The sequence below is a fragment of the Pogoniulus pusillus genome, unplaced genomic scaffold (genome assembly GCF_015220805.1).
Source record: "Pogoniulus pusillus isolate bPogPus1 unplaced genomic scaffold, bPogPus1.pri scaffold_62_arrow_ctg1, whole genome shotgun sequence".
Classification (NCBI taxonomy): domain Eukaryota; kingdom Metazoa; phylum Chordata; class Aves; order Piciformes; family Lybiidae; genus Pogoniulus; species Pogoniulus pusillus.
This window is the reverse complement of record NW_026974712.1, coordinates 482284-508422: the sequence shown is the minus strand read 5'-3', so window position 1 is coordinate 508422 and position 26139 is coordinate 482284. Positions and strand designations below refer to the sequence as shown.

Sequence of the window (26139 nt, the reverse complement as noted above, 5' to 3'; positions counted from 1 at the left end):
GCCTGACCTCAGCAGAGTCTGAGTCTGTCTGACTCTGGCCAAGTCTAGGCAACAGCCTAGGTGACATCCCAGCAATGAGTTTCAACACTGGGACCTGCTGGCCACTGCTCCAGCCTCAGGGCTGACCCCTTTGCTATACGCAGCACCCAGTCGGACTGCTCCAGCCCAAAACCCTGGATCCTGCTTCGTTCAGGTGGCTGACCACTCTGATGACCGCCTGAGAGCAATGGAGGGTTTTCCTCAAGTCCATGGATCTTCTCAGACAACCTGCTCAATCTGAGCTACACAAGCAGCTAAGCCCTGCTGCATCATCACCATGTGGAAGGGAGTATATTTTTCTCATTTATGCTTCTGCATATACTTTTGGATTACAAATATTGAGACTCTAACCAGTGAGTAACTGTCTTTTCTGAAGTTTGTGACACTTTGTTTAACCTTTAAGTGGCAGATTGTGCTGCAAGACTCTCCAATTGTTTCAATTTTCTAAAATCTTCCTAAATTTACTTAAATTTACTCTGTCTGTATAGATACATTCTGCAAAAAATAGTTTTACCAATCACATAATAGATCTCTGTGTGTTAACTGTAAATAAGTTCAGGGAAATTTTCTTTATATATTTAGTAAACTATTTGAGAATTTTTATATCGGCCTCATTACAATTCACTTCTAACCCAGATTCAAACCCCTCCTTCACATATGGCACAGAAAAATGAGCAATGATATGCAGTAAGTGGACTTTTTTGCAGAATGGAATATGTGATTAAAGCCTCAGATATAAAATGGGCTGTGGAAAATTTGACTAATCTGGATGAAATTCTTGAGAAATTGACTGAATCTGTGCATAACTCAACCACATTATCAACAGACAGACAAAAATAAAGCTACTATGCTGGCATCTTGCATAATTTGTGCACAGAGTGAATTTAATGCAATGAGAGACACTATAGAGAGTCTGAAGGAAAAAAACAACAGCTTGAAAAGAGGATTAGAAAAAGCAGAGGCACAAAATCAGAAGTTACATGATTTGTGCTGCAAATTAAAGAAACTGTTGCTGCCTTGAAGGAGCAAATAAAGCTGAAGGTCTCCATAAAAGCTTCAGAAGAATCAGATTCTGATCCTGCTACAGTCCTTCCTGATAATTTAAAATTGTGTATCTCTGAAGAGGTGTGTGGGGGTGGGGAAAGACTGTCTGAAGCCCAATCTCTTGTATCTTCTTCATTTCATGATCTACCAGAACCACAATTGAGGGAGAAAAACTTTAAAGTAAGGGACTGTGCGTCCAAAGACTTTGAACTAGCACTGGTAGAAAAGCCATTAAGTATGTTCATGCCACTGTTGCCCAAGGAATTCCTTCAGACTCAGATGCAAAGGAGACTCTTGGACTCAGGCATTCCCGGAATGGCACCTTACTCGAACTCACTCCAGCACCATCAGAAGGGGGAAACCCTGGAAAAAAGCCACACAATTCAGGTCAGAAAGGAATTCTCCAGACTGAAGTTCTACAGCTTGAAGGAAGACTCTGTAAAGGGAAAGCCCCTCTGTGTGCATCCTATCTTCAAATGTGAATATACAGAGAATTGCCATGGCCGCAGAGCAACTACCACATGTGTGTGGCTGTACGATGAGGCAAAGCTGTGTGAGCTGCAGGAAACATTTACACGTGAGCCTGACAAGACAGTAACAGACTTCATTGTGTTTGGGAATTGAGTGGGGATATGGTTATCTTAAGCCTTGAGAAAGCGAACTGTTGTGCCTGGGGACCAGAAGTATTTCTAGGTGCAGGTCCAGATGGAGATTTTTCCCTAACTTTGCAAATTTACTACTGGGCAGGATCTCTGGATCCGACAGATGCAAAAGAGCCTACAGAAGTTCAGATAACTAATTCAGCTGAACTGATGGCTGCAATCAAAAAACTTGCCTGTGTACAAGCCATGTACAATTGTGGAGTGTACCCATCTCTCCTGGATGCTCCTATAGACCCGCTGAAATTTTATAGCTTTTAGTTCAGGGTCTGCCAGCAGCTCTTACAGGCATATGTGATGCCAAAAATGAGCATACAGAACAGGCAATTAAGGTAAATAATTCCAAAGAGGATTCCACGCTGCACCGCATGACCTGGAAGGAACTGTTAATAGAAGGGCTGGGACCTGGGCTATTCTAACCTGGTACCCTCACCAAAGCCTTCCCATGAGAAATGTTACATGGGATCCAAAGGCAGCCAAATGGCAATTTGTGGTAAAAAAACAGAAGTGTGCCACACTAAAGCATCCCCCACAGAATCTTCTGCAAGCCCAAACAGCAGCCCAGAACTAAACTGCTGTCGCACTGGGAAACCCAGGAGGTGAGATTTCAACCACAGGCATCATGCGTGATATGGTATTAAATGTGATGACTTGCCAATTGGAGGATGGTACAGAGAGGGACTTAGAGTAGGACTATCTGAAGAATTAAGGGGATGCCCCAATACTTCCTGAAAAGCTAAGTGAAGTCTCACCTAAGAAAAAGTGGTAACTGGGAAGAGGACAAGGACCACAGCCACAGTAGCAGCTATGGTAAAAACAAGAAAAAAATATTGCAGCAAGAGTCCTAAAGCTGCTTCACCAAATAAAGCAGATAACCCTTTTGTTCCTGGCCAGCAGAGTTCCAAGAACAAGCCATAAAACTAAACACAGCAGTGAGTGCTCCAGGCCTCATTCATCGTTTCATTAGTTTAGGGAGGACACTGAGATGCTTGAGCATGTCCAGAGAAGGGCGACGAGGCTGGGGAGAGGCCTCGAGCACAAGCCCTACGAGGAGAGGCTGAGGGAGCTGGGATTGTTTAGCCTGGAGAAAAGGAGGCTCAGGGGTGACCTTATTGCTGTCTACAACTACCTGAAGGGTGGTTGTAGCCAGGGGGAGGTTGCTCTCTTCTCTCAGGTGGCCAGCACCAGAACGAGAGGACACAGCCTCAGGCTGTGCCAGGGGAAATTTAGGCTCGAGGTGAGGAGAAAGTTCTTCACTGAGTCGTTGGCTACTGGAATGGGCTGCCTGGGGAGGTGGTGGAGTCGTCGTCCCTGGGGCAGTTCAAGGCAAGGTTGGACGTGGCACTTGGTTCCATGGTCTAGCCTTCAGCTCTGTGGTAAAGGGTTGGACTTGATGATCTGTGAGGTCTCTTCCAACCTTGGTGATACTGTGATAAGTGCTTGCCAATGGTCTGATAACCCAGAACCTTTTATTATGATTCCTACAGGACCAGATAGGGCTGCCATAAAACTTCTTATAGATACAGGTGCACAGATCACTGTGTTGAACTTGCAACTTCCAAGTGCCTGAGAATCCTGTCATCAAGGAACAGGATAAAGAGGTGTCACAGGACTGCCTGCCACCTGGTCAAAACACAGATGTGGCTTCCAGGTAACAAACAAAGCACCACAGTGGAAGGTGCCTGAAGTTCTTATCCAGAAAATATCCTAGGATTTGATGTCCTGGCCTGTAAGAGGTGGCATTTTCCTGATGGCATACTATGGAGCTTTAGTTCTTATGGGATGAGGACAAAGGAAATAAAACTTGCTCAAGTCTGCACTTTGCAAACTGCTCCCCCATTGCCAAAATCAAATGTTACCTGTGTTGCACAGTACCCATTACCAGCAGCAGCCAGACAAGGCATTACAGAGGTGACTGCTGACCTGGAAAAAAGACAGGTTATCACAAGGACTCACTCCCCATACAGTTCACCTGTCTGGCCAGTTCACAAGCCAGCTGGACGGTGGAGACTCACAATAGATTATAGAAAACGTAACAGTAACACACTTCCTCTCACTGCTGCAGTTCCAAGTCTAACTTCCACAGTGACGGCCATTCAAGCAGCATCCCACACCTGGATGGCTGCCATGGATGTCAAGGACATGTTCTTCACATAGTACTGCTGAGGGAGGAGGACAAAGCACAGTTCACCTTCATCTGACAAGGTATCCAATACACTTGTAATGGTCTCCCCCAGGGCTACAAGCATAGTGCTACTATAGCACACAACACTCTGGCAGCACTGCTAAACACAGTCCAGGTTCCAAAAGATGTTACTATCTACCACTGCATCAATGACATTTTAGTGGGGAGAAATGACAAAGAACAGGTGGGCTCAGTAGCCTGGGAATTGTTAACCAACCAAGGGCTAAATCTCCCACACGCTATGTGTCAAGGCCTAAGCCAAGAAATCAAATTCCTTGGATACTAGTGGATAGCAGCTGCAGTGCCAGAGGATGCTCTGGAAGCCACTGAAAAGGGCCAAACACCCAGCAACAAAGAGCTGCAACAGCTACTGGGTACCTGGGGTTACTGGATGAAGCATATTCCAGGCTTCTCCGTAATCACCCATCCCCTCTATGACTTGCTTAAAAAGCACAAAGTCTGGGACTGGACCTCAAAACATACTGAAAGCCTAAAAGTCCTTAAAGATGAATTAAAGGCTTATCAGAAACTGGGACCTTTGCACCCACAAGATGCCCTAAGGGCTGAATAGGGCTTTTCAGAACCTGCCTCACACTGTGGGATATTCCAAAGGGGACCCAGAGGCCCTAAAGGACCTCCCCTTTTCTCATTCAACGGCCTTCAAAGAGACCAAAAAGAGGTACTCTGAATGGGAAAAGGGACTCCTCTCTCTACTCCAAGCTGTCAAAGCAGAAAAGCTTTGCACTACTCAAGTGTGCTAGTTTGAAGCAAGCTAGAATGTCTTGGTAAAAGAACTAGATAACGGGCAGTGAAATGAAAACAATTGATGTCAACTTCTCTCACAGTCTCGCTGAGAGCTCTGGGAAGAAGTAGAAAACTTTCTCCATTTTGTCTTTCACTTCTGCCTTTGCCTTCAGACCTGGTCACATCTCATTCACCTTGCTCCCACTAACCTTGCTCCCTAACCTCTTGGCTGCACCTCTCTTCTTCCTGAGAACTGGGGTAAGGTTGAGAGGGCCGGGGGAGGTGTTGGGGTGGTTTGAGAGCCCCTCAGGTTTCTGGGAGGGGAGTTGTGCTTCTGTATTGTTTATCCTTTGTATATTTCTGTATATAACTGTATATACTGTGAATAGCTGCTTGTATATTTGCTGCTGTAAAATAAATAGCTTCATTTATATTCCCAGAGGCTGTCTGAGTTAGCTGGGGCAAATTCAAAAGTGTGGGGGGGCAGGTAAGAGCCCAAACCATCACATCAAGATATTATAGTGCAAGTTCCTTTTCCTCTGCTGAGAGTGATCATCAAATAATCTCCTCCACCAGAAGAAACTGCCCAGAAGGCCACTGTGAGAAAGTGGCACACCTATGTGGAAGGGATTATATAGCTCATGCCTTTAAGAGAAAGGCCCAGGAAGCTGTCCAAGTTACAGCAGCCCACGTTTAGACAAATCACTGCTATACCAGCCTTACAAGCCATCTCGGATTCAGGTAGCTCCTGAGGTGACCACAGACTCTGATAAAAAGGGAGTATGGTTCACAGATGCATCCTCTCATAGGGTGGGATCAAAATGGCATTATAAAGCTGCAGCCCTGGTGATCGGCATGGGCAAAACTATCACTAAGGAGGGTGATGGCAGTGTGCAAATGGGAGAACTACATGCTTTCATGCTGGCAGCAGAAAATGGGGCAGAAACCATATATACTGACTCCTATTCCACATTCAAAGGTGCCACTGAGTGGATTTGCCAGTGGGAAGCAAATAAGTGGAAGGTTTCAAACACTGAATTGTGGAGGGCAACTGACTGGCAAAGACTATACAAAACATCTCCCAAAATAATAGAACTACCCCAACTTTTTTTTTCCTGTCTTAAACACGTGATAAACTTTACTTACTATTTTTACCACTGTGGCAGTGAGAATTTCTGCAGATTCAGTTTAAATAAGAGCTTGTCTGCCTAGCCATAACCAATATATCTGAAGTGGTCACTGAACAAAAGTACAAAGTTTTGTCTCAGTGTTTCCTTAAACAATGTAAACTTGTTAAAATCAGTGTGTGGAACTTTAGGTTAGAGGATGTTGACTTCACTTTATAGCCGAAGTAATTCCCTGAAGTCTTTGTGTCTTTAAAACTGTATTCATACTCTAGATACAGATGTTCATTCAGTGCTACAGGAAAAATGTCTTGTGGAGCTATTAATTGATTTGGGAGGAGCTGTTAATTGATTTGGGAGGCAGTTGGTAAATTCTGTTAAAACAGCGTGTCCAATTTCAACACTTTGTATAAATCAGTTTGTTATGGTTTTATGCCTGGATAAAGAAATGGTTCATTTTAAATGTTGTTAATAGCACATCAGAATGTGTGAGAAGGAGTTGGTTGGTATGGCTCAGGAATAAAATAGGACAAGTGAAAATATTACATGTTTGTATGGACATTTCTATGATCTTCAGCCTTTATATATTATTAATAGGACAAGTGAAAATATGTGTTTATATGGACATTTCTGTGAACTTCAGCTTTTATATATTATTAGTAGGACAAGTGAAAACTACCTGAAGGGAGGCTGTAGCCAGGTGGGGTTGGTCTCTTCTCCCAGGCAACCAGCAACAGAACAAGGGGACACAGTCTCAAGTTATACTGGGGGAAGTATAGGCTGAATGTTACGAGGAAGTTGTTGGCAGAGAGAGTGATTGGCATTGGAATGGGCTGCCCAGGGAGGTGGTGGAGTTGCCATCCCTGGAGGTGTTCAAGAAAAGACTGCATGGGGCACTTAGTGCCATGGTTTAGTTGACTGGATAGGGCTGGGGATAGGTTGGCCTGGATGATCTTGTAGGTCTCTTCCAACCTGGCTGATTCTATGATTCTATTCTATGATTATTGGAAATAAGCCAATCCAGACTCCTTAAAGTGGGCTGGGTAAAAGGGCATTCCAAAAAGCAAACACCTGCTCAATCTGGAATGAAAAGGTGGATTACCTGGCAAAAATCAGTCTGGTTAGTGATGAGAAAAATGACTGGCAATGATTAGCCAAGTGGTTACATATCAAAAGAGGTCATTCAGGAAAATTAGACCTCTATTACAAATGTAGATCGAGAGAATGGCCAGTTTCCATGGCAACCTGTGAGACAGCTATCTCAGCCTGTCTGCAGCACTGAATTAGGCTCACAGCTAATCATCCTCATTTGGCTCCAGTCCAACATATCAGACAATACAAAACACTACGGAATACATAGAAAACTGATTATGTTGGTCCTTTCAGACACACAGGAAAAGGTACGTAATAGTAAGGGTGGAAGTGGTTTCAGGTTTAGTGATGGCCACAGCCACCAGTACTGCCACAGGAGCTCAAACCATCAAGGCTCTGAAACAATGGTTCAGCATTCTACCAATGCCTGAGTGTATCCAGAGTGACAACAGATCACACATCACCACAATGTCAGTGCAAGACTGGGCTGGAGGTGAGTTAAATGGATATTTCATACTCCATGTTACCCCCCAGGCTAATAGTATTGTATCAAGGACAAATGGCCTTATTATGAAACATGCCAATGTCTTAAAAGGCAACTGGGATGAATGTCTACCTCACGCAGTTTTCACTGTGAACAACAGGTGGGAAAACTATGGCAGTCCCAAAATTAAGACATTCTGTCCTACTGAACCAGTGTGGGATACTAACCACATGCCAGATGGGCCAAAACACAAATCTCTGCACTCACTGACATGACTGTAAGTGGCTCAACCAGTTATAGTAAATTTGCCTTCAACTGGAATCATGCCTATGACCCTAGCTAAGCTAAGAGGGTTACATGCCTGGGAGGCCACATAGACAAATGGGAGCACACTCCGTATACGTGCATGGTAGATAACCCCAGATTTCTGACTGTTTAAACCATGTCTTCACATACTTCGGTCTCCCTACAGGAATTCCAGAAAGGGGTACTCCTCTATCCACAGATGGAGATCAGATCTACAACAAAACCATCTTACAGTCAGGAGGTGGACTCAGATGCTGTTTGCTCTACCTCATCTCTGTTTTAGAACATGGTTATGTATAATGTTTATATACAGTTTGTATAATGCAACGTTCACGATGGTTACATGTAGAGTGACTGTATTTGTGTAAGCTAAAACAACTACATGGGGATAAATTTTACTGATATGGTATTTGCCCAATAGCAAGGGCCTGGATTTGTGGTGGAAGGCCCAAACTGTATCTAGAATACATATCCAAGGCACGTCCTAAACATCTACCTGAATACCCTGCTTCCCCCCCTGCCCTGTTTCTTCCCAGGTGGAAGAAGCACAGGAAAGTAGACAAAAGCCTTGGCACCCCTCAGTCCACCACAGACACCATATTTGGCCTTGTTTTGCAGCTTGCTTTCTCTTTGGTAAACACAGGTCAGGGATGCTGGGCATGTGCATCTCCCTTTTTTGGTGAAATAACTTAGGATTGGTTCTAGGGTGCTTTCATCTGTTGCTAATGGTCAAAGACACTTGTCAAAATGCTTAACAACCTAGCAAACTTGTTTGTTTGCTGCTGCTGCCTTTGTTTTGTCCACTACGTGTCTGCATTGTGTGCCTTGCACCATGTAGCTGTGGACTTGCCTCCCTCACGAAGGGAAGACCTGACCCTGCTTGTCTCCCACACTGAGCTGAGGGACCAAAACAGCTTGCCCCACACTGAGATACAGCTGCCTGCCTGACCTCAGCAGAGTCTGAGTCCGTTTGACTCTGGCTGAGCCTAGGCAACGACCCAGCAATAAGTTGTGCCCCTGGGACCTGCTGACTCACCCCCAGCTCGAGGGCTGACTCCTTTGCTATATACAGCACCCAATCGGGCTGCTCCAGCCCGCAAACCTGGACCCTGCATCACCCAGGTGGCTGACCACTCCAATGGCCTCCTGAGAGCCACGGAGGATTTGCCTCACATCCATGGATCTTCTCAGACAACCTGCTTGAATTACACAAGCAGCAAAGCCCCCAGCATCATCACCACGTGGCTGGGACTCTATTTTTCTCATTTATGCTTCTACATATACTTTTGTATTACAAATATTGAGACTCTAACCAGTGAATAAAGTCTCTTTTCTGAAGTTTGTGACACTTTATGTTTAACCTTTATGTGGCAGTTTGTGCTGCAAAACTCTCCAGTTAGGAAAGGTTTTAGAAAACTTCAATAAATCATTTAGATTTTATCTGGCTGTATATTCTGCAAAAATAGTTTTACCAGCCACATAACAGAATCTGTCTTTAGCAATTTCAAGTAAGTTTGGGAAATTTTCTTTATATATTTAATAAACTATTTGAGAATTTTCATATTTGCCTCATTCCAATTCACTTCTAACCCAGATTCAAACCCCTCCTTAACATCTTTCCTGTGGCTTCTCTACATTCTCTGGCAATATTTTTATAATTCTCTCAAATGATCTTTTTTCTACATAATGTAAACCTTTTTCTTTTTGAGTTTTCCCCAAGAGCTCCCTGTTTATGCATGCAGGTCTTCTGTCTCCCCTGCTTTGTTTGTTCAAGGGAATAAATTTTTCTTGAGCCTGGAGGGGATAATGTTTGAATATTAACCAGCTCTCTTGGGCCTCCCTTCCTTCTAAAGCCCTATTCCACTGGATACTTCTAAATAGAGTTTTGAAGAGGGCATAGTTAGTCCTCTTAAAGTCCAGGGTTGAAATTTATCACCCTGCTGCTTTCTCTAGTGATACTGAACTCTAAAAAGCAATGGTCACTACAGCCAAGGTAACCCTAACCACAACATCTACAACCAGTCTTTTATTGTTTGCTAATACGAGGTCCAGTATCACACTTCTCCTTGTTGGTTCTTCAACAACCTGCAGGAGAAGGCTGTCCTCAGTGCACTGCAGGAACCTTTTAGACTGTTTATGCTTGGCTGTGTGGCCTTTCCAGTTAGTATCAGAGTAATTGAAGTCAGTCTTCTCTTGGTATGCTGCAATCCTGTCACGGTAGACAGGCTTCCACATGGAGCCATTCCTGATTGACATCTTCCCCTCTCATCAAAACCAGCAGGAAATTAGAGGGTTGCTTGGTTTGTGGTTCTGGGGAGAGTGCAATGGTAGAATATTTAATATCGTTGGCATTGAAACCCAGCACAGAGCAGTTGGCTAAGTAACTTCATCTCCAGAGCTCCTTTCCAGCCCCTATCACTCTAGGACTCTATTATGCAGTGACCATAGCAACCAGCTGTATAGGGTTAACACTCCTGGGGGAGTAACCCTGAACCTGACCCTAGGGGTCTTGGCCCCTCCCCAGGGGTGGGCCACACTCCAGGTGATGGTTAGCCCACTCCCCCCCACTTCCTGTGGTATAAAAGACAGGAGCTTTCCTGCTTCTGGGTCTTTTTCTCTCTCTCTCTCTCACTTGGCTCCCCTTCTTAGGTGCATTGGTCGGGATTCGAACCTGAGTTTCCTGCATGGCAGGTGAGAATTCTACCACTGAGGTTCCTGTCTCAGTGAGAGAGAGAAAAAGACCCAGAAGCAGGAAAGCTCCTGTCTTTTATACCACAGGAAGTGGGGGGGAGTGGGCTAACCATCACCTGGAGTGTGGCCCACCCCTGGGGAGGGGCCAAGACCCCTAGGGTCAGGTTCAGGGTTACTCCCCCAGGAGTGTTAACCCTATACACCAGCTGGACCTGTTCAGTGCTGAGGAGCAGGTATTTGTGTCCTTCACTTCCTTGCCAAATCACAGTACAAAGCTACCAGAAATTCTGTGCAAAGCAGCAGGCACTCAGGGGCTTACAACAGAACTGCCATTGGTACACATCACAAGAGGTCAAGTCTACTCCTAAGGCAGCTCTGAACCCCCAAACACAGCTCAAAGCACCTAACATAGGGTAATATTCCTCCTGCCAACAGCTGCCATCTGAGTTGGGAGTCTCCTGTCAGAAGTCAGCTGTGGCTGACCCTCAGGGCCAAGAGATTACCCAGCCATGAAAACCAGAGACCATCAGCAGAAAGAGATTCTTGACAGCAAGGGTGGGGAGACACTGAAACAGGCTGCCCAGGGAGGCTGTAGATGCACCCTCCCTGGAGGTGTCCAAGGCCAGGTTGGATGATGCTTTCAGCAACCTGGGCTGGTGGAAGGTGTCCCTGCCCATAGCAGGGGTTTGGCACTGGATGATCTTCAAGGTCCCCTCCAACCCAAAGCACTCTGACTCTCTGAGCATTCTGACTTAGCTAAGTCAGACATTTTCTGCTCTGCCTACATAAAGCTACTTCCCACAAGACTTTGCTTCTTTTGGTGGCACACAGCACTGTTCTGCAGCTTCTGCACTAAGGTTGGTTGCAGCAACAGCTCACAGATCTCTGGAGAAAGGCAACTGACAAGAGCAGGATCAGCTCCTCCACTCAAGCATCACAATAGACTGTCCAGAGAGCTGGAGGCATCCCCAGGTGGCCATGGCACTTGGGGACATGCTTTAATGGCTATGGTGGTGCCAGATGAGCCCAGAGACCATTTCCCACACAAGCAAATCTATGATTTCAAGTGACACATTTGTTTCACTCCACTTGTTAAGCTGTTGAGTTTATCCATGTGAGACTAATCCCAAGTGGCCACTACTGCAGGCACAAACTCTTTGAAGAGCCAAGATCTGAATGTCCAGCTCATGGTTACCAAAGAACTTCCTTGCAGGCCACTGCAGTGACATATTTGCCTGAAGCACACCATAGCTCCAGTGGAGTTTCATTCCCCTTGCAGACAAGTAGGGGTTTGCATACAAGCCCTAATAAGAGAGAAGCTAATTAAGAGTTTTAATCTAAACCCTGCAGCTCAAAAAGCTTCCCTTACTGAAACAAATACATAGAAGTAGAGAGCTTCCCCTAACCCCAGGGACATGACTGCTTCATCACTTGTGGCAATGAATGAAACGAACATCAGACTATCATGGAGCAAGAGGGACACAGCACGACAGAAGAGAACACAAATTACTTGAGGGGATGAGAGGGCAGGTTCTGAGCTGGAAGAGGGGAGGTTAAAACTCAGGATATGGTTTTAAATTAAAGCAGAGTACATTTAGACAGGGCACTAGGAAGAAATCTGTCACAGAGAGGCTGGGGAGACACTGGAACAGGCTTGCCTAGGGAGGCTGTGGATGTCCCCTCCATGGTGGTATCCAAGGCCAGGCTGAATGAGACCTTGAGCAATCTGGGCTGGAGGGAGGTGTCCCTGCCCATGGCAGAGAGTTGGAGCAGGATGGTCTTTAAAGTCCCTTCCAACTCAGACCACTGCAAGAATCTATTCAGTCCAGTCTTGAGGCATTCTATAAGCCCTGCACCAGCTGAGCTGCTCTGCTTTGGACATGCTCCAGCACCTCAATGTCCTTGGAGCCAAAGCCCCAGAGCTGAATCCAGGCAAGTCTGCAAGGTTTGGCTTGTCAACTCACAGCAACATTCTTAAAACACAACTTTGGACACCAGAACAACAATGACTGAACACAGCTGCAAACCCCTAACTTCTGACCCCAAATGGAGCAGACCAAACCACATGGTTCAGCTTCAAGGCCTTCATCCACAGTAAGCCAAAGGCAAAAACCGGAAAAGGAGCTTGTTCAGTAGGGGAAACAACACTTGGTGTCAGGAGGCTTACTCTGAACTTTGTCTGTGCTGCCTGCTTCTAGACAGCCAAGCAGGCTCTGCCCTGAAGACAGTTGCAGACAGCCACAGCTGTCTCCACAGACATCTGACTTGAAGGCACCACAGAGTGCCTGGCTGCACCAAGTACTCCACTCCTGCTTGCACAGCAGTCTCACCAGGCCAAAAGATTTGACAGCCATGAAGTTGACAAGCACATGTCTGGAGAAAAACATCTGAGCTGTGCAAGAACTACACCTTACTGGCAGAAAAAGCAAAACCACATCCATGGAATGCATCAGCAGCAGCCTGGCTCTGCACAGCACAAAGCTGAGGTGTTCCTGTTCAGATAGATGAGGTGTATCTGTTCAGACAGATCCTGAGCAGAAGGCTGGAGGACCTCTCCTGAAAGAGCAGGCTGATGGAGTTGGGGCTGTTCAGCCTGAAGGTGGTTCTGGGCAGACCTGAAGAGCAGCTTGTGCTAGTGGAAGCTGTCCCTGTCCAGAACTAGGGTCCCCTCCCAGCCAAACCACTTTATGATTCTAGGATCAAACACAGGACACACAACACCCAGAAAAAGATGGATGAGGATTTGGCATCTTCCTGTGGACAGCCTCAGCCCAGCACTGATGTACACAACCAGAGTAGACTTCAATGACAAAGCTCTGTCCAACACCAGAGATTACCATTAGAGCAGAGGGGATCATCTGAGACCCCTGAGCAGCTTTCAGCAGCTCTTTGTTGTCCCAATGCCCAGGACCATCCCCCCTTGTTGTGGTAGGCCTCATAGGCCCTAAATAGGCTTGCACATGTCCTGCCTTGCCTAGGCATGTTTTTCTTCTCCACCAGAGAGGCAAGCACGGAAACGGACACAAAAGGACTTGGAGCCACTGAGTCTGGCCTACCCAGGGTCATGTGGTGTAAGGTACATACACTTAGCTTGTGCCTGCCTAGTGCAAGGCCTGTGCTTTTCCCAAATTAGGGAAAAGAGAGCCTGTGGCTTTGCCTAATATGGTATGGTTTGGCTAACTGCCATCTTGATTGGCTATCCTTGTGTCCAACGGGCAATTAATCACGGCCCACATTGACAAAAGGAGATATGCAGGTGAACAACCTGCTTTTGCTTCCCTGCCCTTTGCCTGCTCTCTCTGCTGTGCCCAGCCCTGCTGCTATTGCACACTGCCTTATTGCTTGCCTGCTAAACTCCACTGCCGTGAGTTTCCAGGACCAGACCCTGGATGTCTGCATGCGATTGGCCTGTGTGGCCAGCGTGACATCGTGCTGAGACTGCTGTCCCTGCTCACTGTCACAGGGTGGACAAGATGACCTCTGAGGGTCCCTTCCAACTTGATGCAATCTGTGCAAGTCTTGCACCTGACACAAACTGCAGGATCAAGCCCTGAAAGAGCCTGCCCAGGGCAGTGCTGGAGTCCCTAACTCTGGAGGTGTTCGAGAACTCTGCAGCTGTGATGCTGAGGGCCATGGCTCAGTGCTCACCAGGCAGTGCTGAACACATCAGCTGCACTCTAGAATCTTAAAGGCTTTTCCCAATTCAAACTATTCTGAGTCTATCAACTCAAACAGCAGCAAGCTCCAGAACCCTGATGGTTCACACAGAAAAAAAACCCAAACAATTCTATGGCTGCAGTCCAAGGGAGATGACAGTTTTTATTGCTATGGATTCCTGTTCCATCAGTTGGAGAAAAGCTAAGCCCTTTTAGGTGTTCTGCCTTTAAGGGCAGACAGAGGCTCCTCAACCCCTCTCAGTGCAGTGAAACTCTCCACACCAGGCTGGAAAGGATTGGCAATGCAAACTGTTATGAGTAACTGCACAGAATACTACTGCGCTGGTTTGAGCCTAACTTGAATATTTTTTCTTCAAGAAATTAAATCCTTAACTGTGAGAAGGAAAAAACTCCAAGAGTAACCTGTATCATTCATTCATCTGCTGAGAAATGCAAATAGTCTAAGTACAGATGAGACACTTCTCAGTTCTCACTTCTGTTCCTTCTCTCTGCTGGTCTGTGTGCGTGGTTGCCTCTGTCTTAACTCTTTAACCCGACCTAACATTTTTTTGCTCTAACCTCCTGGTCTTTTTGACATCTCATCTCAGATCTCTCCAGATTTGTCATGTGAAATACATGGGGACTGACCTGGTTGTTTCTGAAGAGAGGGAAAGAGCGGGGAGGAGGTTTGGGTCAGGAGCCTCCTGACAGTCTTGATTTCTGGAAGGAGTGCTACGTTTCTGTACCACTTTAAATACTGTATGCAACTGTATATATATGCTTGTAAATTGTGCCAAGCTGTAAATATAGCTTTACTCCTTAACTTCCAGCTGGCTGAGTCTACTCTGGGTGATTTCATAAGTGTGGGGGGGCAGGTAACTCCCAAACCATCACAAGTACAACAGCAGCTGAAACACACAATTCCATAGTCTGTCTTGGCCACCATTCTCCAAAAGATCTCTCAGGACAAAGCTTTCCATCCATAGTCCACCCCCACCACCATTCTCCAAAAGCCTTCTTAGGCCAACATTTTCCAAAATCTCCCTCAAAATCAGGCCAAATCCCAGGTCTCCATTCCCCTTCCCCACCATACCTCTCTACTTCCCCAATACCAAATCTGAATGATGCAGGAAAAAATTAGTTCATGCAAGTCAGGCTGCAAACCTCCTACACATAGCAGAGATGAGGTCCATACCATGAAGGGAGAGTAAGGGAGAAGAAAAAGGCAAAACTGAGAGTGCAGCCAGTTCATAACAGCAGTGGATGCAGGATTATGTGAATGAAATAACACAGATGACACTTTCTAGCTGACCTCCTGGACTGTCTGGGTCCAGGAAGACTGCACTCAATGGTTTCAGACATCCCAGCTTTGAAACCATAACAAATTTATCAAAAGCAGCTTCACCTGGAAGAAAAGCACCTGAAAGGGCTGGCAAGAAAGCTAGGGAGGAGTTTGGACAGGGGCTTGTAGTGATAGGATAAGGGGGAATGGATTGAAGCTGGGAGAAGACCCAGACCAGAGACTAGGAAGAAATTCCCCAAAGCAAGGGTGGGGAGACACTGGAGCAGGCTGCCCAAGGAGGCTGTGAATTCCCCTCCCTGGAGGTGTGCAAGGCCAGGCAGATGAGGCCTTGAGTAACCTGGGCTGGTGGGAGGTGTCCCTGCCTGTCCCAGGTAAAAAAATCTTCTGGGGACTAGAATATTGTTATTCAATCCCATAATTCTGCTATCTCTTTATAAACTCACAACAAGGTCAGCTCGTCCTCCTTTTCTCCTCGTCGGGCCCTGTGTCTGGTGAGAACCACTTTATTGGGAAGAACAAGTAAGCAGTAGGCCTGTTTTGGGGCCTCCAGGGGCTTGTTTAGGCCTCTCGGATGGCAGAGGCATTGTGGGGGGCAGGATTGGAGCATTGGGGAGTGTAGATTTAGGGTTTTTTCTGGGTTGGGAGAAAATTCAAGGGGGTTTGCCAGGGATGTGGCAATTGCTTTGTTGTCTTTCTCTGTATCTCTGTCCAAATATAACTCTGTATTTTTCATCCAATTTCATTTGAGAGCTTAATTTCTGTCAGTTCTCTCTTAAAAACCACAACACTGCCCATGGCAGGGGTTGGAACTGGATGAGATTTAAGGTCCCTTCCAACCCAAGCCATTCCAGGAACATATCCAAAATGGGTAAACCGCAAAGTTCAAGATGAGCAACAGCAAAGGAGCCAGGAAGGAACAGTGGGGGGCAGTGAAAGGCAGCAAAGAGCTTAACTTTAGCTGCTGTCCAGACTCCTAAAGGGCCCAAAAACCTCATTAAGAGAGTTTCAAAAGTCCTCCAAGTTCCTAAATACATTTAAAGATGTATTCAACTCTGAACAGCATTGGAGAGACTTTCTTGAATTCTGCATTTGCCAAACTCTTCAAACATGCCTGAAAAAAAAAATCACCAAAATAGCTTAGGTAACTCTGCAAAAGTTATTAAAACTTTTTTGCAACTCTTCCAACTCTTTCTGTAGAGACTTTAATAACTTTCTGGGTGTCCTTAAGTTTTCCACACCATTGAGAAAGGCTGAAATAGGCTTAAAGTTGCAACAAAAATAATCAACTATTTAAATCTTTTAAAGGCCTCTAAGACCCCATCACAAACCTTTCAAACCTCGCAGAAGTTTCTCAAACTACCTAAAAACTACCTCAAAAGTCAACAAATCCCTTCAGAGCTGATCCACAATTCTTGAAATTTAATTAAAATCTCTTAACTCTCAACAAATCACAGAAAGTAATGCTGAAGAGATTTTAGTGACTCTCAAGGCATGTTGATGTTTGACACCTCAAACACACTCAAAAAGGTTTGAATCTGCCCCAGAAGCTATCAGTATCTCTTTAAAACTCTTGAACCCCCTTAAAAACTGAACTTTGTTAAACCACATAAAAACGCTTTAAAATCTTCCAAGGCTTTTTAATTAAGGAATTTTATGGCACTCAAATTTCTTTGTAAAAATCACACAATCAAAATATTTTCAAAAATTATTAAATTCACAAAAAGGACAAAAATAGCTTTAAAAGGCATTTTTAAGAGCCTGAAATTGGTCAAAATAGCTTTAAAAAAATCATTAAAAGTGCATTGAAATATTTAAAATATCTTCAAAAAATAATTAAAAAGGCTTGAAAGTAACAAAAATGTTTTTTAAAAAGCATCAGATGGAATACAAAATTTAAAATATTAAAAAAAAAGGCCTCAAAATTATGAAAATAACTTAAAAAATAAAACATTTTAAAAGGCCTGAAAATATTAAAAATAGCTTCAGAAGTAACAAAAAAAAATTAAAATCTCTCTTAAAAAGAAAACAATTCCAGACCTTGCCAAGCTCCTGTAAACTCCTTCTGCAAGGCTCTCAGTCAGGGTCTGGCTTCTGTCAGTGCTCAGCAGCCTTCAAAAATGCCTCCAAAGGCTGAAAACTGCCTGGAAAATCCTCAACAGCTGCTTGGAGCTCTTGAAGGTGCCTACAGCCGCACAAACATCTGCTCAAATCCCCTCAGGAGGCTGCAAAACCTCTCCACAAGAGCTCGGCAGAGACTTTGATGAGTTTTTGGCTTCTCAACTGAACAAAAATCATCAAAATCTCTTCCCAGCTCCTGAAAACCTCTGAAAAACTCTCCACAGTTCATCAAAATCTCCTAGAAACTCTTTTAAAAACCTCCCTGGGGAGAGATTCTCAGGAGCTGTGACCCAGCCCTGCCCCCGCCCCACAGCCCTGCCAAGACAGCGCCGACTCCCGCCGCGCCCACCACGGCCTCACTCCCGCTCCAATCAGCCCTCCCCGAACCATTCAACCGCACCTCGGCTCTGCTCCCGCCGCCCGCAGCGCTCCCGGGTACCCTCAACCCCTCCCGGATCCGCTCCCGCCGCCCTCAGCGCTTCCCAACCCTCTCAGCCACCTCCCACTCCACTGCGCACGCCGGGACCCGCTCAGCCCCTCCCGCTCCCGCTCCCGCCACTCTCAGCACTCCCAGCCCCGTCTCGGCTCCTCTCCCTCCGCCACCCCTCACCGTCCCGCAGCTCTCACCACAACAGCTCCGCAGCGGCTGCCCAGCAGGCAGACAAGATGGCGCTGAGCCGCCCATGAGCGGAGCCTCGCTCGGCCTTGGGGGCGGGGCCGCTCTTCCGCCGGCACCGATTTGCTGTCGCTGCCAGCTGTGGGCGGCGCTTCCTGGCCACACCTGCGTCCCCTGCGCTCGGCGCTGGAGGTGTGGGGGGAGCGCTGGGCCGGGCACGGGAGGGTCTGTGGGGTTGGGCCTGGGATCCCTTAGGGCTGAGGTCCGGAGCCTTTGGGACCTGTGTCTGGGACTGGAATCCACTGGGGCTGGGGAGTTCTGGGGTCTGCAGCATTTGGGCTCTGATGGGGCCTGGCTGAGCCAGGCACACTGGGCAGGGCAGGGCCACTCAGGCACCACAGCAGCTGCAGGAGGGGACGGGGCTGGAGCCTCCCCCTAGAGCCAGTACAGCAAAAGCTTCCAGGCCAAGGTGGAGGAGCTGAGGCAGAAGCTGGCAGCAAACACAGCAGCTTCAGCTCCACTTTGCACACACAAAGCCCCTGGAGTCCAGCCTGGGGCTTGCTGCTGCTGCCTCTGCAGCCTGCAGAGCAGCTCTGCCACTGCCAACCACAGCCTGCCTTGTCCTGCTGGGGCCCAGCCTGTGCCCAGCTGCCTGCCTTGGGCCTCTGCAGCTCTGCCAGGACTGCAGCAGTAAGCTCCTGCACCTGCCAGCAGCTGGGGGGCTGACCCCAAGCCCCACATTAGCCCCTCCAGGACTAGCTCTGGGCAAATCTATCAGGACAGCTGGGACCAGACCTGCCACCCTCCTTGGCCACCCCTCACCCCAGAAAACCAACCAGGACACCACCTCACAGTATCACAGTATGACCAAGGTTGGAAGAGACCTCATAGATCATCAAGTCCAACCCTTTACCACAGGGCTCAAGGCTAGACCATGGCACCAAAGTGCCACGTCCAACCCTGCCTTGAACAGCCCCAGGGACAGCGACTCCACCACCTCCCCGGGCAGCCCATTCCAGTAGCCAATGACCCTCTCAGTGAAGAACTTTCTCCTCACCTCAAGCCTAAATTTCCCCTGGCGTACCTTGAGGCTGTGTCCTACAGCATCACAGTATCACCAAGGTTGGAAGAGACCTCATAGATTATCAAGTCCAACCCTTTACCACAGAGCTCAAGGCTCACAAGACTGGGGGGCATTTGGAGATCCCAGGGGTCATTTGGGGATCCAAGGGAATCATTGTGGGGTCCCTGAGGAGAGTTTTGAGATGCCAGGGGGAAAATTAAACAGTCCCTTGAAAGCATTATTGGGTCTCAGTTGTCATACGAGGTTCCTCGGGGCCATTTATGGGGCCTGGGGTTCACTGGAGCATCCTGAGGGAGCATTCTGTGTTCCAGGACCCATTCTGGGGTCACTCAGGGCCATTTTGGAGTCCACTGGAACATTTTATGAATCTGGAAGGGCATTTTTGGGTCTATTTTTAGCTCACATTGATAAAGTGTCTTGGAGCTCAATGGTTCCCACATGGTGGGGGGAATCCCTCAAAACTAAATGAGTGCCTCAAAACCAGGGGAACCTCCTCAGAAGTCAGATGACCCCAAAACAAAACACCCTGGGAGGGAGTCTGGAACCCCCTGTGGTGCAATACAAGGGACTAGGGTGTTGGGGGTGTTATGAAGGGGCCAGTTGAAATCTGAGTTTGGGGTGAAATGCAATGAGGCCAATTCAAAAGTTATTAAACAATTTATTAGTATATACAAAGAGAATTCCCCCAAACTTATTTACAACTCTCCACACAAGTTCTTGGATGTGGTTAGCAGAACTATCTTACAGAATGTCTCTGTACAATGGAATTTTGAAAGGTTTCAGAAATGTCTTTGCTAGAGACTCTGGAGGCTTCATTCACTGCTTGTGAGGTTAACCAAATTCCTTTAGCAACTTGAATAAAGAATTGAGAATACTCACTGGTCCTCAGTCTTAATGTCTGTGGCCCAAAAATGTATGCAGGAAAATATTCAATAGAAGTCCTGTGGCGAATTCCACGTGGGCTGTGATGTGGAATTGGCTGCTGGCTGAGGTGGCTGAGGTGGGGGGCGAGTGGTAGGTGAGCGAGGAACGAACGAGCACGCAAGCACCTCATTCACCTCTTCACCTCCTTTTATAGGATAATGGCCAAGGCTAATGGTCTCATTGGCCACACAATCACCCAATCACCTTTGGCAATCACCCAAATAGACCCAAAAAAGGAAGGACCCACAGGCTGTTCTCTTCCAGAAATGGGGGGTGCATACACCTTGCACACAGCTGGGGTGTGGGCCTTCTGAAACCCCTCTAATGCGACTGGATTAAACCAGACTAGGTTGTCTGGGTTTCTTTTGTCCTGTTTTCCCACCTCTGGCTGCAATGCAGACAGGCAGGTAAATATGTCTGGACAAGACAGGACATTCTCAAGCCCATTTTGTGCCCTTTGCGACTCTTCACCACAGGGGGCCAGGCCACACCTTGAATACTATGTCCAGTTCTGGGCTCCTCAATTCCAAAGAGATGTTGAGGTACTGGACCATGTCCAGAGAAGGCAACAAGGCTGGTGAGGGGCCTGGAGCACAGCCCTGTGAGGAGAGGCTGAGGGAGCTGGGGGTGTGCAGCCTGGAAAAGAGGAGGGCAGAGCTCATTGCTGTCTACAACTACCTGAAGGGAGGTTGTAGCTAGGTGGGGTTAGGCAGGTTTCTATCAAGGAGCGATAATGGAAGGTCTTTCACTGTTGGTGAATTCACTGACCAGCTCAGGCAGATAGAGGACAGCTTGGCACATTCTGCCCTAGTCTCTGCTATAAAAACTATGACCACATAGATTAAAGACAGCATGAAAGAACTGAAGGAGGATCTTAAAACCTCCATCTCCAATCTGGTAAAGGATACCATCCATGCATCACCTGAATGGGTGCATGTTTCTGTTCCTGTTGTAGGTGAAAAGAATCTGTTCGGGAAAACTGTTTGGGTATTTTCTCCTTTGGGTGAAGGGAAACCTGTCTGAGGGGTGGTGTCTGCTGAAGGTACTGGTCACCCCTACTGGGTAATGCAGGAGAGTGGTGAAATCCAGTGTGTGCCACAGAGAAATCTAACTTTAGCTGAGAGAGTCTAAATTCAGAGTGTATAATACAAGCTGTTAGGAGTTTTCTGTTCTAGGCACCATCAGCATCCACTGAAAGAATCTACAAGAGAATCTACAGTAGGTGAGCATGAACCCAGTGTCACCTGGGAGTCCCTGTTCTCTTCTCATCTGTGAGAAGACAAACTGCTGTTTGCTGAGCTTTTCAATCACCTGCATCTGAGATAGCTGGAATGAACTGTGAACTGAACTTGTGATATTCATTAGTGTAAATATCATTTTAGATTAGATCAGATAGATCTCAGCAGTACTCTGAGTGAAGTAGACAGGGGTGGATTGTGCTAGTTTGAAGCTAGCTAGACTGTTTTAGTGAGAATGACTGGATTACAGGCTGTGAAAGGAAAACATTGGTAATGTCTACTTCGCTCATAGGCTTGCTGAGATGTATAAAAATAAGAATCAAAACATAGATAAGGGAGTCTCACTTCTGCTGAGGAACTGGCTGAGCTTCATCTTTCTCTAGCCTCTTTGACTAATCCACTTTGTTTCCTAACCCCCCTGGTCGAACCTCCATTCTTCCTTGGGACTGGGGTAAGGTTGAGAGGGGTAGGAGGAAGGTGGAGGGGCAGTTGGGAGCCCCTCCTGTGGACTCAAGTTTCTGGGAGGGGAGTTGTGTTTCTGTATTACCTTTTACCTTGTAGGTTTCTGTACATAACTATATACTGTAAATATCTGCTTGCATATTGTGCTAGCTGTAAATATAAGCTTCATTCAAATTTCCAGATCTAGCTGAGTCTAGTCTGGGTGAATTCCAAAGTGTGGGGGGCAGGTAACACCCAAACCATCACAGCTTCCTGGATCCCAAAGGACCCTCTGGAACAAGAATACAGCTGAGCTCACTTCACTTTCCACAGCACTTCCTTGAAATGCTATCTGCTGCTTTCTCTCCATCCTGTCACCAGATTCTCCAAGGTCTTTTTGTACTTTCTCAGCTTTCCAAAGCAGACAGGTTCAAGTGGGTACACTTCAGCAGGCTTACTTTGACCCAAGGCACTGCCCCAAGGGCTCCCTGGACCCACCAGTCCTTTCCAGACCTGGAACACAGCCCTTGCCTCCTGCTCTGCAGCCTCCCCTGGGAAGGCAAACTCAGCTCTGTACACCTAAGGCAACAGAGAAATCCTTGGGGAAATGAAAACCAGACCCAGATGGCCAGGGTATAGGTCAGCTTCCTCACTCAGATGATCATTCCCTGTCCCTTGTGTTTTCCTCTCTGGGGCCTGCTGGGAACCACCTTGCTGCTGCTGTCCCCAGTTCCTTGCTGCTGCTGTCCCCATTTTCTTGCTGCATGCCACTCAAGAGATCTGGGGTATGAGTAGGGCCTGCTGGCCCCTGTATGCAGAGCTCACAGGAAGCCAAGAGAGTGCTTCCCTTGCAGGCCAACAGCAGCACAGTGTTCAGGGCAGGAAGAGAAAGGCTTAGCTGTGTGTTCCAGGTTAAGACCATCTTGTGTGGGGGAGTGGTCTGGAAACCTGACCTCAAGGTGGGCAGGGAAATACCTGACTCCAGGTGGGCAAGGAAACCTGGCCTCTTCTCAGGGGAGGACCCCCCAGGTCAAAGTTTGTCCCACTCCCATTTCCTGTCCACAAGTCTATTTAAGAGGTACTTGAGGTCCTGCTCACTCTCTTGCTCCTGCCTTTACCTCACAGAATCTGTGATTAAAACTTTAGAGGTTAGAAGGGACCTCCACAGATCATCGAGTCCAACACCCTTGCCAAAGCAGAATCCCCTAGAGTAGTTCACACAGGAATGCATCCATGCAGATTTTGAAAGTCTCCAGAGAAGGAGATGCCACAGTCTCTCTGGGCAGCCTGCTCCAGTGCTTTATCACCCTCACTGTAAAGAAGTTTCTCCTCATGTTGAGGTGAAACCTTCTCTCAGAATCACAGAATTAACCAGGTTGGGAAAGACCTCCAGGATCATTGAGTCCAACCTATCACCTAACCCTTCTAATTAAGTAAACCATGGCACTAATTGCCTCATGCAGCCTCAAACACCTCCAAGTACGGTGACTCTACAACCTCCCTGGGCAGCCCACTCTTCCTGTGAAGAACTTCCTCCTAACATCCCTCCTGAACCTGCCCTGGAACAACTTGAGACTGTGTCCTCCTGTTCTGTCCCTGGTTGCCTGGGAGATGAGCCCAACCCCACCTGGCTACAACCTCCTCTCAGGTAATTGTAGGGAGCAATAAGGTCTGTCCCGAGCCTCCTCTTCTCTAGGCTGAACACTCTCAGCTCCCTGAGCCTCTCCTCACCGGGCTGTGCTCCAGCCCACTCACCAGCTTTGGTGCTCTTCTCTGGGCATATTCAAGCACCTCAAATATCTTTCTTAAACTGAGAAGCCCAGAACTGGACACAGTACTCAAGGTATGGCCTAAGCAGTGCCAGTACAAGGCAGAAGGACTTCCCTGGTCCTGCTGACTACACTATTCCTGATACAGGCCAGGATGCCATTTGCCTTCTTGGCCTCCTGGGCACACTGGTCCATGGGACACGCCTGGTGGAAGCTGTGTCTGCAGACACTTAGACTTCGGTGGCTTCCATTCACACTGGATTTATGCTGTGTGGTTCCACAACTGGATTATAACTTGCAGTTTCCAGGCGCTGCTGCAAAGACAATCCAGGGAGTATCTCCAAATTCCTACTCTGTCCCTGTGGTGCCCCACTTTGGTGCTCTCTCAACCTGCCCCTAGGGCTCTCTGCTCTGCCTCTGATTTCTAAGGGGGGTGAAGCTATCTTGTAGCTTAGCCTTTTCCATTTTCTGACTTTCCTCAATTACCCAAAACTGCCCATAAGCATCCTTGTGGATATAGTTTCGGGGCTGGGCTTTTCAGCAAAATAAACAGAACTGTAGTTTTGTAATTCCTGCCTTGTCCAATTATTATCAAGCAAATCAGTAGCACATGGTGGATGAAACCATCCAGTGCCTAGGGAATCAGTGGTGTTGGAAGAGGTGACCTAGGTGATGAAAGTGTCCCACTGTCATGGGTTTTAAAAGAGAGCTGACAGAGATTAAACTCTCAAATCAAATTAGAGAGAAAATACAGAATTATATTGAGAGAGAAAACAGCAGTAGACATTACAAAGTAATTACCATGGCAAACCCCCTTGAAGTTTTCCCCATCCCCAAAAACCTAAATCTATGATCCCCAGTGCTCCAATCCTCCCCTTCCCCCAACGCCTCTGCCATCCAAGAGGCCTACTGCTTACATGTTCCTGATAAATTGGCTCCTGCCACACACTCAGGGCAGGAGGAGGAAAGGAGAAGGAACTGACCTTGTTGTGAGTCTATAGAGAGAGAGCAGAATTATGGCATTGAATAACAATCCTCTAGTCCCCAGAAATTTTTTTTAACCGTATAGCCTCAACCTGGGACACCCACACACAGGGGCCCTGTGGAGGAAGGTGATTCAAGGTAGCAATGGTGCACTAGGTGGATCTGGATACAGGACCTGCGGAAACAGTGACTTCTGGGCTTCAGAATCCCAAAGACAACCTGGAATGGCTTAACTCAAGGGTCCAGCAGCAATCGACATCAAAACCAGACACCATAGGTCAGTCCCTGTCCATTCTCACTCAAAGTGAAATCCTTTTGCAGTACACAGAGGACTGATCACTGCAGCTGCTGTGGGGCTCCACTCTGTTCCAGCACAGTCTGGATCAGTACACAATCAGCCTGAATGCCGAGGTTGTTTCCATCCCTGGGACAGCTGAGTGGAGCAGTTGAGTCTAGGGACTCCTTCCACTCCTCCAAGTGAAAATAAACTGTGGCATCATTCTGGTGCTCAGCTTCCAGCACATGCATGAATGGAGGTCCCCCTGGCACAGCAGAAATACAGATAGGTTCCACCTCTTCAATCTGCCAAGCCATCAGTTCTGTGCAATCCAACAAACTCAGTTATGCCTCTCCTCCAGCTGGCTGCAGGCAGAGCCCCTCTGATTCTGACTGAGATCACCTGCATCTTGTGCAGGTGCTTTGGGAGTCTTCTCAGCAGAATCAGAAGCAGCATCAGTCTGCCTGCTCTCCTTGGGTGATTTTCCACTGCACACTGAGGCAGCATCTTTGGGGCAGAACTCCTCTGTAATTCAGACACTTGTGAAGCTAGGCCTGCAGTGGCTTTTCCATCCCACTTCCTTATCTCCTCCCCATGGTCACACAAGGAAAACCACAGGGTGTATCAGGGTGTGGACCTCCCAGATTCTCTCCCAGACAGGGCAGGAGCTGTTCCTCATGGCTGAAGCACAGGCCTAGATAGAGGAGTAGAAATTTTCTTCACCTGCTTGAGGCCTTTGCTAGTTCCATCCACTGACCTTGGCCATCTTTCAAAGCCTGATAAGCTGAAGACCTGAGTGAGCAAACAGCTGCTTCTCTTGTGCCCTGCTTCATCATTATCTTTTGCAAATGCTTTATGCTGCTTTTTCCTTGCACTACCATAAGCACACACACAGGTCCCCAGCAAGGAAAGGAAATATACAGCACACCACAGGAAAGAACAAACAAAAAAGTCAAAAGAAAATGTACATAGAAGTCTCTTAACAAGCTACAAGCCTTAAGTGAATCCTCTTCTCATTTATCTCAAGCCTTTTATCTCTCCTGCCAAAACTGACTGTCCTAACTCAGACAGCTGCTTTCACTGCCTCACACTGGAGTGCCAAACACAACGCAGTGCTTTAGTACAAGGGCTAAGCTGCCTGCTCCCCCAGCACAGAAGTGAGGGGAAGAGGAACACACATAACTCAGGGTTGAGGTAAAGAGGTAAGAGTTCAATATAACATAAGATACCATAAGCACAATGCCTAATTAGCTAATCATCTAATTAATCTAATAATACAATCCATGATTACCTTAGCTTAGGCTATTTGCAGAAGACGCACAGTGAAATACACAGGGAAAAAAATTGGGGTAAACAGAAAT

General features: G+C 47.1%; 1 long non-coding RNA gene across 4 annotated transcripts; it reads right to left on the bottom strand.

Annotated features, from left to right (window-relative positions):
* Positions 1 to 902: 902 nt before the first annotated feature.
* LOC135174360 (uncharacterized) lies at positions 903 to 18175 on the bottom strand. 4 transcript variants are annotated; one of them, XR_010301857.1, is made up of 4 exons: positions 18073 to 18175; positions 17365 to 17509; positions 3602 to 3665; positions 903 to 1446 (listed from the first exon to the last, which is right to left on the bottom strand). It is a non-coding gene; the product is annotated as an uncharacterized LOC135174360 (long non-coding RNA). The 4 variants fall into 4 exon arrangements; XR_010301856.1 differs by lacking the exon at positions 3602 to 3665; XR_010301859.1 differs by lacking the exon at positions 3602 to 3665 and having other exon boundaries at positions 17365 to 17527; positions 18073 to 18149.
* Positions 18176 to 26139: the final 7964 nt, after the last annotated feature.